An 18,898-nucleotide genomic window follows, 5' to 3' on the forward strand; every position below is an offset into this window, starting at 1 on the left:
GTCTTACTCTCCAATGATTTCTCATATTTTATGATTACTTTTACATTAAATGTTTTATTTCCTCGACCACATTGTAAAGTCATGGAGGACTGGAAGCATGTTTCATGCTTTTGGATTGTCCATGATATTGGACACAGTGCCATGGTCAACAGCATATTTTATATGTACATTTATATGCTCCCAACATATGTAACCCTCTTCCCATCATCAGCTTCTTTTCCCTTGTTTCAATGTTTCTCAACTGAGTAACTCCAGCATGCCTACCAGTGGCCAAATCAAGTTATCAGTATTTTCCCCAATCTAATAAATCAGTAAGTCTTATCCAGTATTCCTTCTCAATATATCTTCAATTTATCACTATCTCCCATTGACACTATCCTAGGTCAAGCCATTGTTGATCTATAACTTAGCTTGCACTGGCCTTCTAACTGGTATAACTGTTCAAAATTGCTTCTTTCAAAACACTTGCTCATTCAGTAGCCAGAGTGGTATTTCTAAAATGTAGACATAAGCTAATTTCCTGCTTAAAATCACCAGTTGTTTTTTATTTGGCTCATGATAAAGTCCAAGCTAAGCAGGGTAGCATAAAAGAACCATTATGATCTGGGGTCTGCCCACTTTGCCACCTCATGCCAAATAGCTCCCTTCATCACTCCCAATGTCTTGTTATACCAAATTATATCAAATACCTTTCCATTTTACATAACAGTGGACTTTCTACATGTATCTCCTCTTCTTCATATACGTATTCTCCTTACTTCACTTTACCAGCATGTGTTGATCTTAGATCTTTTTACAAAAGGCTTAGATGATTTCTCCTCCACTCTTGAAAGAAATATTTTGTGTTCTCCAAATTTACTTGCATAATTTCTTTAAATTTACATGTATGATTCATTATGTTTCTCCCTATTTTAACAGTTGTCATTTACCAATTTATAAGTATTCTTTGTTTGACCAGTCATCTGTAACTAAATTAGATGCAGAGGGCTATGTTTTCCCATAGTTTAATCCCAAATACATAGTAAAAATATGTTTCTAAAATATTTTTAAATGAGTAATGGGTGGTTTGGTAGATGAATGGTTAAAATAACAATTTTTTAATACATAATAAATATGAGTTGAACAAATGAGAAATGAAATTTATAGAGCACTGATACAATAATGTGTAATTTTCCTTTAAAATATATTTAAAATTCATTTAATAACATTAATTTTATTATGATATAAATAATAATAATGATGAAGTTGGGCAGCAAAGGTAATGAGTTACATTATTGAGCACTTACTGTATGCTAGATAGTGTGCTATGCACATTTATATTACTATTATACACGCCACTCTTAATTGCTTATTTTCTTACCAAGCTTGAGAAACGAGAGTCAATCAGACCGTAGTGAGCCGGCTCCAGTTTCTGTTTTACCACCAAAACCATCTACTTTATAGCTTTTCATTTCTTGTCTTTATCTATGCAATGGAGACAATATTTGCTGACTTCATAACAATATAGTTATGAGAAGTGAGGCAAGATGTTGAAAATTATTTTAAACTCAGACTGCAGAAATTTGATATAAGCCATTCCTTTTCTAAATTGTAATTTATGTTTCTTCAATATCAGAAAATAATGTTACCTTCGTTCATATCAAAAGTACTCCATATCTGAATCTTTCATTCCAGCCAATCTGATATACTCACTATATTCCAAATAGTCATGATGGCATGTGTGAAGAAAATATTACATTGTGCATTTCTGCAGTCTTCTTCCTAGTTTTAACTGACAATTTAGTTCTCATAGTTCCTTTTCTAACACCTTTATAGAGTTTTTTAAAGTGACATTTGGACATATGTAAGTTACCTCAAATCTTTTTTGGAATAGGCTAGGGAGAAAATGAGCCAGAAATTGTGAAAATAAAATGCCAGTCATAAGATAACTGAAAATAAATGAAGATTGTCTCACCTATCAGGTTATAATAATTTTTGTAACCACAACATTAGGACTTCATAAGTCCATAGGAAGAATTATTTCAAAAGAAATTTCCAACAGAGCAAAAAGGGCAGAGTAGGAATCTTGAAAATTCATCTCCTCATAAAAACAACACAAAAGCTAGCCAAACAACAACAACAAAAATCTTGTTTAATTTGACTTTTCTAGAATTCTGAAAACTAACTAAAATGCTGGAGAAATTGGGAGACCATTTATTGAAGAAATACCCACTGAATCTTGGTAAGAACAATGAGCTTTGTGCTATTTACACTTCCCCTGGTTCCATCCCATACTCCTCATCTTAGTGATGGTAGCAATGAAAATGTACTGTATTTCTAGTACAGGTAATCAGTGCTGGAGGGAGCAAAACAGACCTCACTCACAAATAATTGTTTTAGCCCACCTGGTAGCTCCCTGAAAGACCTGCTCAAAGTCAAGCTAAAGGTGCTTGCCTTAATGTCTCATAACTTGGAACTCTCCCAGTGCTGAGGTTGCTACCCCTAGGATGTTTGTCAAGAATGTTCACAGGCAAATATAATAGTCACTGTTTCCTGGGGGAATGAATAAAAGTTGGGGCAAAAAAAAAATAGATTAATTAAAAGCTTAGGATGAAAGGCTGGAGATTGAAATGCTTTGGGGAATAAAGGCTTTGAAAATTTCTCACATATTCTGGGAATCCAGAGGGCCACACGTAGGTACAGGGCAGTGCAAATCCTCAGGAAAAACCGAAAAAGGCATTAATCTCTCGCCACTGACTAACCTTCAGTCTCTGCGCTGGCAAGAAATGAACGCTAAGGCAGGGATGGTACACAGCCTTACTAGTGTTTAACACACACAACAAGCCCATCTCCAAATTCTGGGAGATGTTTTTGGTTCCAGGCAAGTATAGAAATCTCTGTTCAATCACTAGCTGACTACTAACCTCACAGAAAAGAGATGTTATTGACCATACATGACAAAGAATACAGACTTTATGATATTAATTCAGAAAAGTCACTAAACAAACAATTACCATAACAAGCAGAACATGAAACTCTGGAGAAGGGAAAAACCTGAATTCCACACTTGCTACATTATAATTCTCAAAATGTCCAGTTTTCAGGAACAAACACAACAGGCATTAGACACGCAAACAAACAAGAAGGTATATTTCATGTGCAGGAAAAGAAGCCATTCATATAAACTGCCTCTGATTAACCCAAGACATTGGTCTTAGCAGACAAATCTTTTAAATCAGCTATTTTAAGTGTGTTCAATGAACTAAAGAAAATCTTGCCCAAAGAACTGAAGAAAATAATGAGAACAATGTATCACCAAATAGAGAGTATCAATAAAGAGAAAGAAATTTAAGAAATGAATCAAGTAGAAATTCTGAAGCTGAAATGTACACATTCAAGGTACTGAAAAAAAAAAATAACTATCAACCAAGAAAATAAGGCATTCCTTAATAAATAAAAACAGTTTTCACTAATAGACTTGTCCTAAAAGAAATGCTAAAGGGAGTACTTCAGACTGAAACTAACGGACACTAGGCAGCTACTTGAATCCACACAAAGAATTTAAGAACATGGGTAATAGTAAATAAATAGGCATTATAAAAATAGTATGTAAAAGTCATTATAAATGCATTTATTGTTTTAACTCCTCTGTTTTGCTGATTTAAAAGACAATAGCAAGAATAATAATTATAAATCTATGTTAATGGATACACAATATGTAAAGACAATTTATCGCAATAACATAAAGTTTCAGTTAGGATGAATAAGCTCTAGAGCTCTAGCATGCAGCACAGTGACTATAGTTGGGAATTATGTATTGTATACTCGAAAATTGCTAAGAGAGTAGATCTTAAATGTTCTCATAACCAAAAAAAAGATACGTGTGTGAAGTAATGAAGATGTTAGCTTGATTTAACCATCTTACAATATGTACATATATCAGAACATCATGTTATACACTGTGCATACATATATATACAATTTTTGTCAGTTATACTTTTAAAAGCTGAGAAAATAAAATTAAATAAAGAATTCAAGTTCAGAAATAAATCCCAGTACTTATGTTCAATTGATTTCAACCAAAGTGCTGAGACCACTCAATAAAGAAAGAATAGTCTTTTCAACAAACAGTGTTGAAACAATATATTATCGACAAGCAAAACGATCAGTTTGGGCCCCTATCTCTCACTACATAGAAAAACTAACTCATAATGGATCTAACACCAAAATGTAAGACCTAAAACTACAAAACTCTGAAAAGAAAACATACGTGCAAATTTCATATATTTGAATTAGGCAGTGGTTTCTTAAGTATGACTCCAAAAGCACAAGCAGCAAAAGAAAAAAATGGTAAACTAAATTTAATCAAAATTAAACTTTTTATCTATTGAAATATATTATCGAGGAAGTAAAAAAATGACCCACGAAATGAGAAATAATGTTTTCAAATAATATATCTCATAAGGGTTTAATATCCAGAGTATGTAAAGACCATAAAACTCAACACCAATAAGATAAACAATACAATCGAAAAATCAGCAAATGATCTGGATAAGGGTTTCTTCAAAGACGATATACAAATGAACAACAAGCACTTGAAAAGATGCTCAGCATCATAGTCATTAGAGAAACGCAAATCAAAACCACAATGAGATACCACTTCATACCCACTAGAATGGCTAAGAAAAATGGAAAATAGGCCGGGCATGGTGGTTCACACCTATAATCCTAGCACTTTGGGATGCCAAGGCAGGCAGATCACCTGAGGTCAGGAGTTCAAGACCAGCCTAGCCAACATGGCAAAACTCCGTCTCTGCTCAAAATACAAAAATTAGCTGGACGTGGTGGCAGGCACCTGTAATCCCAGCTACTCAGAAGACTGAGGCAGGAGAATCACTTGAACCTGGGAGGCGGAGGTTGCAGTGGGCTGAGATCTTGCCTCTGCACTCCAGCCTGGGTGACAGAGGGAGACTCCATCTCAAAAAAAAAAAAAAAAAAAAAGGAAAATAATAAATGTTGGTGGGCATGTGAGAGAACTGCACCCCAATCCATCATTATTGGGCGTATAAAATGATGCAGCCACTGTGGAAAACAATTAGGCAGTTCCAAAACCTAAACATAAAGTTATTATATGACACAGTAATACCACTCCCAGATAAAGCTCAGGCAATTGAAAATAGATGTTCACAAGAAAACTCATGTTTAGAGCAGCATTATTCACAGTAGCCAAAAGGTGGAAATAATCCAAATGACCATCAGCTGATGAATGGGTAAACAATATGTGGTATGTTCATGTAATGGAATATTATTCAGCCATAAAAAGCAACACAGTACTAGCATATGCTACAATATCCATGAACTCTGAAAAATTTTGCTAAATGAAAGATGCCAGACACAAAGGTCACATATTGTAAGATTCCATTAATGTGAAATGTCCAGAATAAATAGACAAATTCATGGAGACATAAAGCAGATTAGTGGTTGCATGTGGCAGGAGCTGTGGGGAATTGGTAGTGATGGATTAATGGATTTTCTTCCAAGGGTGATGAAAATGTTCTACAATTAGATTGTTGTGATAATTAGACACCATTGTGATTTTACTAAAGACCACTGAAATTTACATTTTTAAATCATTAAAATGGTAAATTTTATCCCTGTTTTTAAACATTTACAAAAAAATTTCCAATACAAATTTTCAATATACATACTAATACGGAAAACAATGAGAATATATTTCACGGCCTGTTGTGCATTCTATGTGAGGTTTGTTTGATGAAAACTCCTTTCTTTTCAACTCTTTATCTGAAACTCACATCATGTTAAATCAGGTTTTCCCAATATCCATTTGTAGAGTCTAGTACAGTACGTTATCTTTTTTACTAGAACATAAGCATTTTGAGGATACAAATATTTTTTGTTTAGTTAACTGTTTGCAACTAGCTTATTGACTTACAAATAATGAGCATATCAATAAGTAGTTGTTTAATGAATTTATTAATTTCCTGGCTTGGGGGAAGGAAGCTAACATATTATCATTGGCAGTGCTTTGCCAAATTCTTGCCTTCAGATGTGAATACAAAAAAACATGATTTATTGTCAAAGTTACAAGTAGGATAGAGCGGCTAATATGTTAGTTTCATAGAGATCACTCAAGTGATAAATACGATATTATACTAAGACTTGAATTAACTTGATCTTCAGAAACCCGTGAAAGCTTTACCTTACGTAGTATGATTATTATTATCATCTTTGATTTCAGTATTAAGTGCTTTGTGACTCCTTAGAGTCCTAGAACAATGTAAAAGAAGGTAGAGAGGAGGTCCACTTTCTTATAAGTGAGAATTTTTAGCTGTCAGACAGTTGACATTAATGAACTTCACATTTATCTCTTCCTAACAGCAATTTTTAAGTGTGTGTCTGTTAATCTAGCTCTTTCATTATTTCCATTCCTAAGCCCATTGCAAAACTCACCAAATGACATGGTAGACTGTCCCTTCAATAATATTAATAGAAAAAAGTGCACTGTTGGGTTCATTTTTTGTAGTTTCTTGTAGCAACCTTAGTTAAACTAAAGTTGGAACTAAACAACTAAAGTTAACTTTCACTTGGTTAATTTAACCTTCAGTCTATGATATTCTCATGTCTGATCTTTACTTTAGAAATACATATTATAGGCCCAGGGCAGTGGCTTACGCCTAGAATCCCACCACTTTGGGAGGCTGAGGCAGGTGGATCATGAAGTCAGGAGTTCAAGAGCAGCCTAGCCAATATGCTGAAACCCAGTCTCTACTAAAAATACAAAAATTAGCCAGGCATGGTGGCATACATGTGTAATCCCAGCTACTAGGGAGGCTGAGGCAGGAGAATCGCTTGAACCTGGGAGATGGAGGTTGCAGTGAGCTGAGATCGCATCACTGCACTCCAGCCTGGGCAACAGAGCAAGACTCCGTCTCAAAAAACGAAAGAAATACATATCATACCTGCTATGTATAATTTCTTTTCACAATATAATAGGTTTGGATTTTACCTTTTATTGTATTATTATATTTCTTTCCTCAGATATTATTATTTTATTTCAGCACTCCTTTTGAATTGCCCACTCTGCTTTAACAATAATGCTGTTGTTTATTTTTATGCTGCCTGAAATAAACTGTGCTATTGGTCTACCTTGGCTGCCATTTCTTATTTCTCATCCAACCTGTTTTCTTTCAAAGAGGCTAGCTCTTATTAAAGAAAGATGACACCAATTAGTAATGTTTTGACTACTTTAGACTCCTGAAAACTGTGTTTTCCATCATTCTCTTGAACTTCCATAAAGCTTGTCCTGGTTTCAATCTAATTTTCATAAGTTATAGAGCTATGCAACTCAACACAAGAAGCAATACAAATAAAACTTACTCCAAAGACTACCACTGGAAATGTTTTGTTGTTTTGAAACTTACTATGTTATTCTTGGAAAAAGTGGCTTTCGTTTCCATTGAGGGTAGATTTCACTTTATTTGAGAAAGTGGTAGAAGAAAACAACAGGCGAAGAAACACTTAAACAGGTCACTTTGAAGGAGTTCTTTATACTTGAAATTCTATTCTCTCAAGTGCATAATTTTTATAATTGAAATATGAAATATTTTATTTTCATAGTAAACCTCAAAAATAAAATTAATATCTCATGTGCAAACTATCTGAAAATGTTCATTTATTGCTAGTTGTCCAAGAGTAGTTTGAAGATGACTCATTGCAACACTGGTAGAACAGGCATCATTTGTCTGCCACCCAATTCTAGAATGAAGAGCTGACTGTATTTTGTTGCACCCAAGACACTGTAAGGAAGGATTTGCTCATAATTTTGCAATTGAATTCATTAAAATTTTTACTGCCATAAATATTTGCTATCGTTTGGAGTTTCCTGTCATATAAAAAATGTAGAGTTTTGAAGATATGATACCAAAAATGTGTCATATTAGACTCACTCTTAAAAATTAGTTAATCATGCAGCATGTAAAACATATAGAAATTATAAAGGATGTAAAAATGAAAACAAAACAAAAAATAGAAATTATAAAGAATGCAATAAATAGTCATATCTACTACCTAGCTTAATAAATAACATATTGCAAAAGGTCAAATATTTGTTGTTTCTTTCCTCCTGAACATCATCCCCTGGAGTAAACTTGTTTCTGTTTATGACTCTCTTAAATTTCCCTGAATGTTTATTGCATACATATGGATCCTTAACATCCGGGGGTTGGAGGGTGAGGCGGGGCATATAGTCTATAATTTGCAGAAAATATGTATGAGTCATGGGTACTATTGTGTGGAGACCAGCATGAGCAAAAGAATAGACCCAGAGTCATTGAGGTACTATTATGTGTAGGGTCTGGTAAACATGGGTCACTGAAGGTACATAGTGATTATAGGTTCTGAATACCTTTTTTCATCTTCTTCTTCTTACAAGGGACAACGTCTTGCTCCGTCACTCAGGCTGGAGTGCAGTGGTACAATCATAGCCTGGGTTCAAGTGTTCCTCCTACCTCAGCTCCCTAAGCAGCCAGGACTACAGATGCATACCCCCACATCTTGCTATTTTTTTTTTTTTCTTAGAGATTGGGTCTTCTGTGTTGTCCAAGTCTGTCTTGAGCTCCTGGCCTCAAGCGATCCTCTAATTTTAACCCCCAAAAGTGCTGGGATCAGAGGCATGAACCACTGGACCTGATTTACAGGTCCTAAATATCTAAGAGCAATGCCAATGTAAGTCCAATGCTACACATCTTCTCTCTCCAAATGGCCCAACACGGAAGCAAAGGAGTGGGACTCCAAGGCAGAAGATGTGAATGAATTACAGGAGGAGAAACAAAAGAAACAAATATGGGGATATCAGCTTATAGCCATGTCTACATTTACAACAACTCTGCTCTTTTGCCTGCAACAAAATCGTCTAAAACAGCTTATCAAAAATAGATTAGTTTTGTTTTTTCACTATGGCATTAACTAGTATGTGTTCACAAATGAAGGCAGACTGGGAACAGACTTCGCTTCACTTTCAAGGTTCCTTTCCTCAATTAAGTCTGAAAGAGGAGAACTATTTCCCCACTCCCTCATCCCCATGAAAAAACAAAATAAAAGAAAAATCTGTTTCTTTAATTTTTTTCTACCAAAGCTGATACCTGAAAATATTTTACAGCTGCATCTGCTATTTCCAGCTCAGCCCTTTCTTAACTCTCTTAGATATGAGCTAAAAGAAAATATGCCCAGATACCACCTTACCCAAGCAGCATATTTTCTACCTGCCTTACCCACTCTATGTGCCAACCCAGTTGTTCTGCTGCGTGTGGTAGAAATAGTAGTTTTGGCTGCAAAATGCTTTCTTCTTGCATTTATTATAGATGACAAAATTATTTTGGAGTTAAATGGTGAGATGGAGGGATTATTTTTTAGGTCCTATATTTGACTAAAGATTTATGTTTCTTGTTTTGTGAAAATTTAATATTTTAATTGACTATTCCAGCAGCCCTATGAAAGTAGGTAAGGTACATGTGCTAAACCCATTAACACGATAAGGCAACCAGAGGCTCAGTGAATTGCTAAGATGGTGAATTGCTTTTTTACTAGGTGAAATTATATTGTTATGGAAAGGACAGAAGGAGCAGAGTTTGTTTTGGTATTTTGCTTTGTTTTTAGTAAATGTGCATGTGTTAGCAAAAAAACAAAGCAGCAAGAAACCAAGGATGTGGTAAATTATTCACTTTATGACTTCAAAGAGCTTCTCTTTTATGAATAGCAGCCTCACAGATCAATAGATAATGGGTGTAAACAAGAGTCATAGAATTTAGGAGCTCGACAAGGCTTTGAAGGTTATTCAGGACAACCCCTCATAAGGAGTTATGTTGGTCCAATATTGCTTGGAAAAGATGGGCTATGCTAGACCTTCCAGTCTAGTCCGAGTTTGAGTTTGTGTGAGAAGTTTGACTTGGACTAGGTACAAGCCTACTTCTTCTTTGATTTACTTACAAAGTAGTAAATAAGGAGGGCAAAGATTGCCAAAGAACTAAGAATGCTTTGAGGGTTAAAATTTCTGCTGCATTCGCACTGGGACACTCTTGTACCTACTATTGCTTTGGAGGGCTTAGGAGATTTCCCATATTGCCCAGTATGGGCAGAATTGTCCACAACCTGCCACCAGAACTAACCCAGATTCTGTGAGAACATTCCCCCACAACAGGTAGTTGATATCAGAGAGCTTTTTTACTCACTGTAGGAAACCCTAATTTGTCAGCCTTTCTTCTACAGCTTTATATTGAAATCAAGGCTACCTTTTAATCATACAGTGAAAAAACAAACAAACAAACAAAAAAAAACAAAAAAAAAACCACACACTCCTAGTTAACCCCCAGGTTCTCCCGCTCTTTTAGAAGTTGCTTTGTTTCATGGAGACCAGAAAACACCATTTACATTTCCAACTCTTTGTCTTATTTTATTTTATTTTTCACTCTGTCACGCAGGCTAGAGTGCAGTGGCACGATCTCAGCTCACTGCAACCTCTGCCTCCCAGATTCAAGTGATTCTCATGTCTCAGCCTCCTGAGTAGTTGGGATTATAGGCACCTGTTACCACGCCCGGCTAATTTTTGTATTTTTAGTAGAGACGGGGTTTCGCCATGTTGGCAAGACTGGTCTTGAACTCCTGACCTCAAGTGATCCGCCCGCCTCAACCTCCCAAAGTGCTGGGATTACAGATGTGAGCTACCGTGCCCGACCTCTTTGTCTTATTTTTGCAGTCTGAAACAAAGAAAAAGTCAAGAATCTTTTTTTTTTTTTTCAAGCCAGCCCTTCAAATACTTAAATGAATTATCTCTATTTCACAACCATTCACAGCCTTGGTCTCAATCTTTGTTTTTTGTTTTTCTAGTCCCCAAATCCTGACACATCTTCTCCCATGATACAACTTCCTATTCTGTTGTGTGCCTTCACCAGAACATTCTCCAGTGTGTCACTGCCATTATAAAATGCAGATCTCTTAGCTGACCCCAGTCGAATCTCAATCCTTCCCCCGAATAGCACATTTCAACTAGGAATCCATTCATATCTATCTTGGTAATCCTATACAGGCAGTCATTCCACTGAGGGCTCCACCTAACGGTGACCCCAAATGAAGGGAGGGAGGAAGGAGAAAGAAGGAAAACAAAGGTGAAAGAAAGAACAAGTACAGAAATATAAAGAAGAAAAAATAGAAAGAAGAGGGAGGAAGAGAAGGAAAGATTAAAAAAAGAAGACGAACGCATTTACTTTAGCATATCTTCTTAATAAATCACGCAAGTTTTAAAGAGTCCCCCTCTTTTGTAAGGTCTCACAAACTATTTGATAAACATTGCAGTAGATATTTCTCTTTTTTTTTGCCTATATAACATGCACTCTCTTTTTTCTCTAGTAGCAATATCCTAATTTCTTAATGGATTCAGGCTCTGTCACTCCTAGGACAAGTGCTTTGGCAGAGCTCTGTCTAATGCTAGCTTTGTAGACGCATTGTATGCTGTTCTGACCAATCAGATCACTTTATTTCTCCATCCATGACAACTGGTTCAGAGATGGACATCTGACCTATTCAAAGCCATTCAGAATTAACCTCAGAATTTTTATTGAGAAAACCAGAATAGATTCTATTTCAACAAGATTTAGAAGAAATCTTGGGAACATTAGTGACCTCGACAGGAAAAAAAAAAAAAAAGCAAATATGGAAGAAAAATAAGCTGGTGGCGGGGGACGGCAAGGAGCCAGGGGATAAAAACAGCTTCCTGATACCTGGAAATATACAAAGCAAGCTGAGGTTAGTTCTCCTAGAGACGTTTTCCCTTACTGATCTTTTTTGTTTAAGCCTCTTTCAGCTGAGTTTCTTTTATTTGCAACAGAAACAGGCATGCCTAATATTTATTTTCCCAAAATAGACATCAAATTTCACTTCTTTCCAAATTGATTATTTCCAGTTTAAAACATGAGGATGATGTGTGCACATCTTTAGCCCTCTCAATTTTTCCAACCCTTATCTTTAATGTAATTTACTAATAATTATTTAAAGCTCCCTCTCTCACTACTGTAAGCTACACGAAGGCAGAAAGCATCACTTATTTTAATGACCCTTATAGTTTAGTGCAGTGCCAGGCACTTAGTTAACACACCATAAATGTCTAGACAGATAGATAGAGATAGATGATAAAGAAATATATATATATATATAGTATATATAAAGAAATACATATATAATATATACATGTGATAGAAGGAAAGAAAGGATAGGTAGATTTATCGATAGGTATAAAGTCTGTGGGCTGTGACTCATGCCTGTAATTCCAGCAATTTGGGCAGCCGAGGCAGGTGGATCACTTTAGCCCAGGAGTTTGAGACCGGCATGGGAAACATGACGAAACCCTGTTTCTATAAAATATAGAAAAATTAGCTGGGTGTGGTGGCATATGCCTGTAGTTCCAGCACTGGGGAGGATGAGACGGAAGGATCCCTTGAGCCTGGAACTTCGAGACTGCAGTGAGCGGAGACTGTGCCACTGCGTTCCAACCTGGGCAACACAGTGAGATCCCGTCTCAAATTGATAGATAGAATAATAGAAATAATTAAATGAACATTATGTCAACTTCCCTATGGTCTATACATCTTCAGCCTTTAATAGCGTTTGCCTTGGGAACTCATTCACAACATCTTATTACTCTGGCAGGTTTCATTTGATCACATGTTCTCCTGAATGATTTTCCCCTTCTCCCTTTATCCTGAATTATCAGTTTTTCTATCTAAAGAATGTTCATTTTATGCTAATAAGAAGCTGAGCTCAGAGAGATGCTCCTCAAATTTTTAATCTTAGAAAATTTTCTGGGAAACCTATGGACAAGGTGCTCACCTCCCTCGCAAGAACAGGCTTAGTATATTCACAATCATGCATTTCATTGTCTCTCTGAGGGTCAATGTTTCTTGCTGCAGCTCATAATGGATTTAAAAATCCTTGTAATGACTAACTCCCCTTTAAACAACCAGAGTCTCTTTGGTTCCCTTGGAGACTATTTTAAGACTTAAAATTGTTTTTCTTCTCCCCTGCCCACACTGCAGCTAAAAGATATGAATTACCGCAATAAACAATATTGAGAAATGTCAAAAATCATCATTTGACCTCATGGAAAATAATCAGAGCAAAGATAGAGATTCCCTTCCTATTTACACACTTGTTTAAGAAGTGTCTGACCTCTGTGGGATCTTCTGGGAAAACTTTGATATTCGACTATTAGTTATTAAAAATTCATAGACAGAGATGAAAATGACCCATTTACTTTTTTTCAGTCATACCAAAATTGGCCAAATGGCTTTTGCAGCTGACAGTTTCCAGTTATTCTTTGCAATGGAAAAGGGCTATCAATTTATGAAGGAGGAGGCATCATAATGACATCCATAATAAAATTTAAGCAATAATCTGTACACAAATAACATATTTATCATCCCTCATGCAAAACTAAGCCATTTGCAATTTGTAAACTTACATTAAGTTCAAAATAAAGAAATTTAAAAATGCATGCTAGTTAAATAAAATGCACCGTGTTTATAATTGGGAAACATAATATCAATACTGATGATGGTAATGAATATAGATAGAACTTATATAGGTTTAAAAGTATGCCAAGCCCTCTAATAAGTGCTTTAGGTAAATTGATTCATTTACTCCTTCCAAAGATCATTTGAGGCAGGTACTCAGCTAGGAAAAATATTCTACAGAGTACGCAGTAGGCACAGCAAGTGCCAAGGGTCTGAGGTGAGAATGAGCACAGCATGTTGATGAAGCCAAAAGACAGTCAGAGTAGATAATATGTCTTTTACTAACAATATTTTATATCAATTTTCATTTCCTTTCTAGTACAATATTATTTAGAATATTACAATTTTCAGTTAAAATTTTTTTCTCCCTTGGCTATTCTTTTCTGTTGTATTTTTTAAATATTTTGTTTACAGAATGTGGACTCAATTTTCAGTTTCATATAATTTGTTTTTATTTTAATTTTGAAATAATATATTAAAATTTAAAATATTCTTTCATGAGTGTTTGAAAAACTGTATTGTTGTTTTAAGATTACAGTTCTGTGTGTGTGTGTGTGTGCATGGCTACCAAATCAAATTTTTAGTAGTTTGAATTTTGCTGTTCCTCTTTGAGTCTAATGTCAAATAAATTTTGTATGAAGTATCTTTAAAGCTCTAACATTTAAGGATCAGTAAATTTGTCTTTGTATTTCCATCAGCTTAATTTTGTATATTTTGATGCTGCATTTTAAAAATAATTTACACCCAAGTTTTGTTTTTTAGTGTATTTTAAGTTCCAGGATACATGTGCAGAATGTGCAGGTTTGTTACATACGTAAACATGTCCCATGGTGATTTTCTGCACCTATCAACCCATCACCTAGGTATTAAGCCCAGATGGGATTAATACCCAAATGGGATTAATTAGATCCCATTTGTCAATTTTTGCTTTTGTTTCAATTGTTACCAAAAAAGAGCCCATATAGCCGACACAACCCTAAGCAAAAAGAACAAAGCTGGGGGCATCATGCTACCTGACTTCAAACTATGCTACAAGTCTACAGTAACCAAAACATCATAGTACTGGTACAAAAACAGACACACAGATCAATGAAACAGAATAGAGGACTCAGAAATAAGATTGCATTTCTTTAACCATCTGATCTTCCACAAATCTGACAAAAACAAGCAATGGGGAAAAGATTCCCTATTTAATAAATGGTGCTGGGAGAACTGGCTAGCCATATGCAGAAAATGGAATCTGGACCTCTTCCTTACACCTTATATAAAAATTAACTCAAGATGGATTAAAGACTTAATGTAAAATCCAAAACTATAAAAACTCTAGAAGAAAATCTAGGCAATATAATTCAGGACATAGACAAGGGCAAAAATTTCATGTTGATGCTGTATTTTTTTATGTATATAAGGTTTTATGATTTTGCTTTTACTATTGTAAAATATTATTAGCTTGTCTCATTCATCTTTTTTTTCTGGTGTTATAATGGGTTTCACAGTGCTGGTTCAATGCTTGCCTTTTGTTAAAATTTGCCCAATTTACTTTTACCATCATTTTATTATACTTTATATTATCGAATTTTTAACTTTCTCACTTTCACACAACATATAGCTAGATTTGGGACTGTTGTTCATTTGTTTTGTCTTCTTTTTTTTTTTCTTCTTTTCTCTTCTTAATGTTAAAGCCTCTGATTTATAAGGAAATACAACTTATGTTTATTATGCCCACAAACATACTTAGTATTCCTTAGGTTGAGATTCCCAGCAAGTGGAGCCTGTGGCAAAGGTTGGTGTGCTTCTGCTCCATTAGAGTGTGATCCCAGGGAGAAGTAGTGAGATCAAGTGCAGCAAAGCAGGGAAGAAGGGAGAGCCAATAGAAAATGTGTCATGGGGCTGAGCATTACAAGGTAAAGCAAACATTTGACCTTCAGGATCTCTTCCCCCAGAAGCTATATGACTGGGGCTCAGAACAGTGTGCCCAAAAGAGACAGAGGGGAGAATTTATCTACATACATCTGTTGCCCATCACTCAAAAGTCCGGCTGATAGGGGATTAATTCTGCCCCACCACCCACCCCTACACACACACATTTTGGTTGGACATAGGTGGGCACTGAACGTAGGTTCTTTGCTTCCTGTACTTATATGTGAAAAGCAAAGTGTTGAGAACTGGAAGCATGAGTGAGTGACATGCAAGGAACTGACGTTGGAGTAAGATTCGGTGAGGGTGATGTTGCATTTGTAGAAAGTGGTTATAGTCCACTTGGCAATGGTCATCACAGAAGTGGCTGAGGGACCAGTAGATGGTTCTGAAAAAGTAAGTGGATGCTACCTAGGTTTGTTTAGTCTTCTTTCTAGCAGGGTTTCTGACTGGGTTTCATTTATTTTATTTTCTGGTACTGAGTTGTCTTTTCCTATTTTTCTTTTTTGTTTTAAGCATTATCCACCATATGCCTAATAGTTGCCCACATATATTTAATGTGTATATTTATATTATAATTTTTGAAGGATAATTTGAATTATTATCCATTTAGAAAATGACCATAACATACTTTCACATTTCTTGTGCTCTATCTTCTTCACCTCAACTAGTCACCCTTTATATGCTCCAGGTTTCATATTGAAAATATATTTGAAATATTCTTGGATCATTACACATAACTCTGTAACATATTTATTTTTTAAATTCTGGAGAAATCTATTTTTGAGCTCACTAGTTTCCTTTATAAGTCTATCCATTTCTCAATTCAACCCACTCATAGAGTTTTTTAATTACCTTTTTCAGTTAAAAACTGAATGTTTAAATCTAACTCTTTTAAAGTGACCACTGCTTAATATAAACTGGGAAGAGATAAGGGAGTCGTGGCCCATCTGTTCCAGTAATCATCCGGATGGACAACCAGGTGGCCTCTGCCTTGCTTACAATCATTAACTGTGAACCTGGAGGACTGCTATAACCAACCTTAGCAGAAGATCTGAGGATACAAAAGTTTAGGGCACCAGTTTCTTATGTTCATTTTTTTTCTTTATAGTTCTTTTAATCTTTGTGTTTCAGGGATTCCTCAAAATTTATGATTGGTTGATGGCACTCTTCAACTTTCTGATGTTCATTTGGAAGTGGTATGTGTGTGTGTGTATGTGTGTGTAGTGTGTATGTAGTTACTCTTACCAATAGTGCACACCACCCCCCACATTCTCTCTTCTATCCTACTTTGTTCCTTTGATTTTTTTCATTTCAAGGGATTTTGGAAAGTAGAAGAGTAAAATTGTATAGTCAATCTACACCCTTTGATACAATCTCCAGTGCACTAATTAATTTTACATTTTTATCATTGTTAGTTTTTACTGAAACACGCACACATGCCAAGAGAAAAAAAATCAGCCCAAGAATAATTGAATTAGTGTATCTGAGTTTGTTTGGTAGATAATCTTTTAAATCTTGAATTGTGTTAATCTCAGCATTTGCAGAGCTATTGCCTGCTATCCTGTAGTGAACCCAGTTTCTAAATCAGAGCAATCCTTAATTAAAATGGTACATTAATCAACAACAAACTATTTGCATCTACCATTTTTCTAAATTGTGTGACTTGACAAGATCCACGTTATTGCCTAAGATAAACATTAAATATGTAAACTTTATAAGGCAGAAGCTGTTTATCTTAGTCTTATCTAGAAAAGACATTACAAATAAGGATTCATTAACTTATTCATTATATATATGTATATTTTTCATGTTATATATATGTATATTATTCTTTGCCAATTATATTATAATTATATGCTTGTTAGGATTAAATAACAGTTGTAATTTTTTGTCACACACGTGCCTGCATGTGTAGGCACTTTATGCATATGCACACATTTATATTTCTTATTTATAGATTATATTATGACTAGACGTTACATTCAAGATTATGCAAAAAATGAGAAAAACAAAAATAAAAATATGAGAATGCTTAATTCAGTTATTTTCACAACCTAAATATAAAATTAGAGCATGCCTCCAGGATCTAATGGGAGTCTTAAGGGTCCATTAGATGGCACAATTGGTTTAAAATTATAATATCTCTCAAATTTTTAAAATTAAAATTTGCCTTCAATGTAAAGCAGTGGTAACAACAAACTGTGAGAATAACATATGGCACTAACCAAATTGATTCTAAATGGCCGCCTGTCCCTAATATCTATGATTTCCTCCACAGATAATTATTGGGAACCTGATGCTCAGTACTGTATTAGGCATTAAAAGGATGAAGATGACTAAGGGAACAAAATAACAACTTAGAATGATTCTCTCCTTTTTAGAGTTTTTCCCTAACTTTGTCAAAGTGTAATTAAAAAATAAAAATATATATATTTTCAGCATACAATGTGATGCTTTAATATACATCTTCATTGATTACCATGGTTGTGCTTATTAACACATCCATCACCTCACAGGTTTACATATTTTTTTTTTTGTGGTGAGAACATTTAAGAATACTCTCTGAGTAAATGTTAAGTATACAGTACAGTATGATTAAAGATAGGTACGGTCTATTGGATTTCCAAAACTAATTCATTCTGCATAACTGAAACTTTATGTCATTTTACCAATGTCTCCTCTTTTCCCTCACTCTCAAGACACTGGCAATCATCATTTTTCTCTCTGTTTCTGTGAGTTTAACTTTTTAAGATTGTATATGTGGAGGTATGCTGTATTTGTCTTTCTGTCCCTAGCTTATTTCCTTTAACATAATGTTTTCTATGTTCATCCATGTTGTTGCAAATGACAGAATGTCCTCTTTTTTTTTTTTTTTTTTTTTTTTTGAGATGGAGTCTCGCTCTGTCACCCAGGCTGGAGTGCAGTGGTGCCATCTCGGCTCACTGCAAGCTCCGCCTCCCGGGTTCATGGCATTCTCCTGCCTCAGCCTCCCGAGTAGGGGCAACTACAGGCGCCCACCACCGTGTCCGACTAATTTTTTGTATTTTTTGATAGAGACGGGGTTTCACTGTGTTAGCCAGGATAGTTTCGATCTCTTGACCTCGTGATCCCCCTGCCTTGGCTTTCCAAAGGGCTGGGATTACAGGCGTGAGCCACTGCACCTGGCCAGAATTTCCTCTTTTTAAAAGAAGAAAAATGGCCAAGCATGGTGGCTCATGCCTGTAATCCCAATACTTTGGGAGGCTGAGGCAGGAGGATCACGAGGTCAGGAGATCGAAACCATCCTGGCTAACATGGTGAAACCCCGTCTCTACTAAAAATACAAAAAATTAGCCGGGCGTAGTGGCGGACGCCTGTAGTCCCAGCTACTTGGGAGGCTGAGGCAGGAGAATGGCTGGTCCCGGGAGATGGAGCTTGCA

This window comes from Nomascus leucogenys, chromosome 20 (genome assembly GCF_006542625.1).
Source record: "Nomascus leucogenys isolate Asia chromosome 20, Asia_NLE_v1, whole genome shotgun sequence".
Lineage (NCBI taxonomy): Eukaryota > Metazoa > Chordata > Mammalia > Primates > Hylobatidae > Nomascus > Nomascus leucogenys.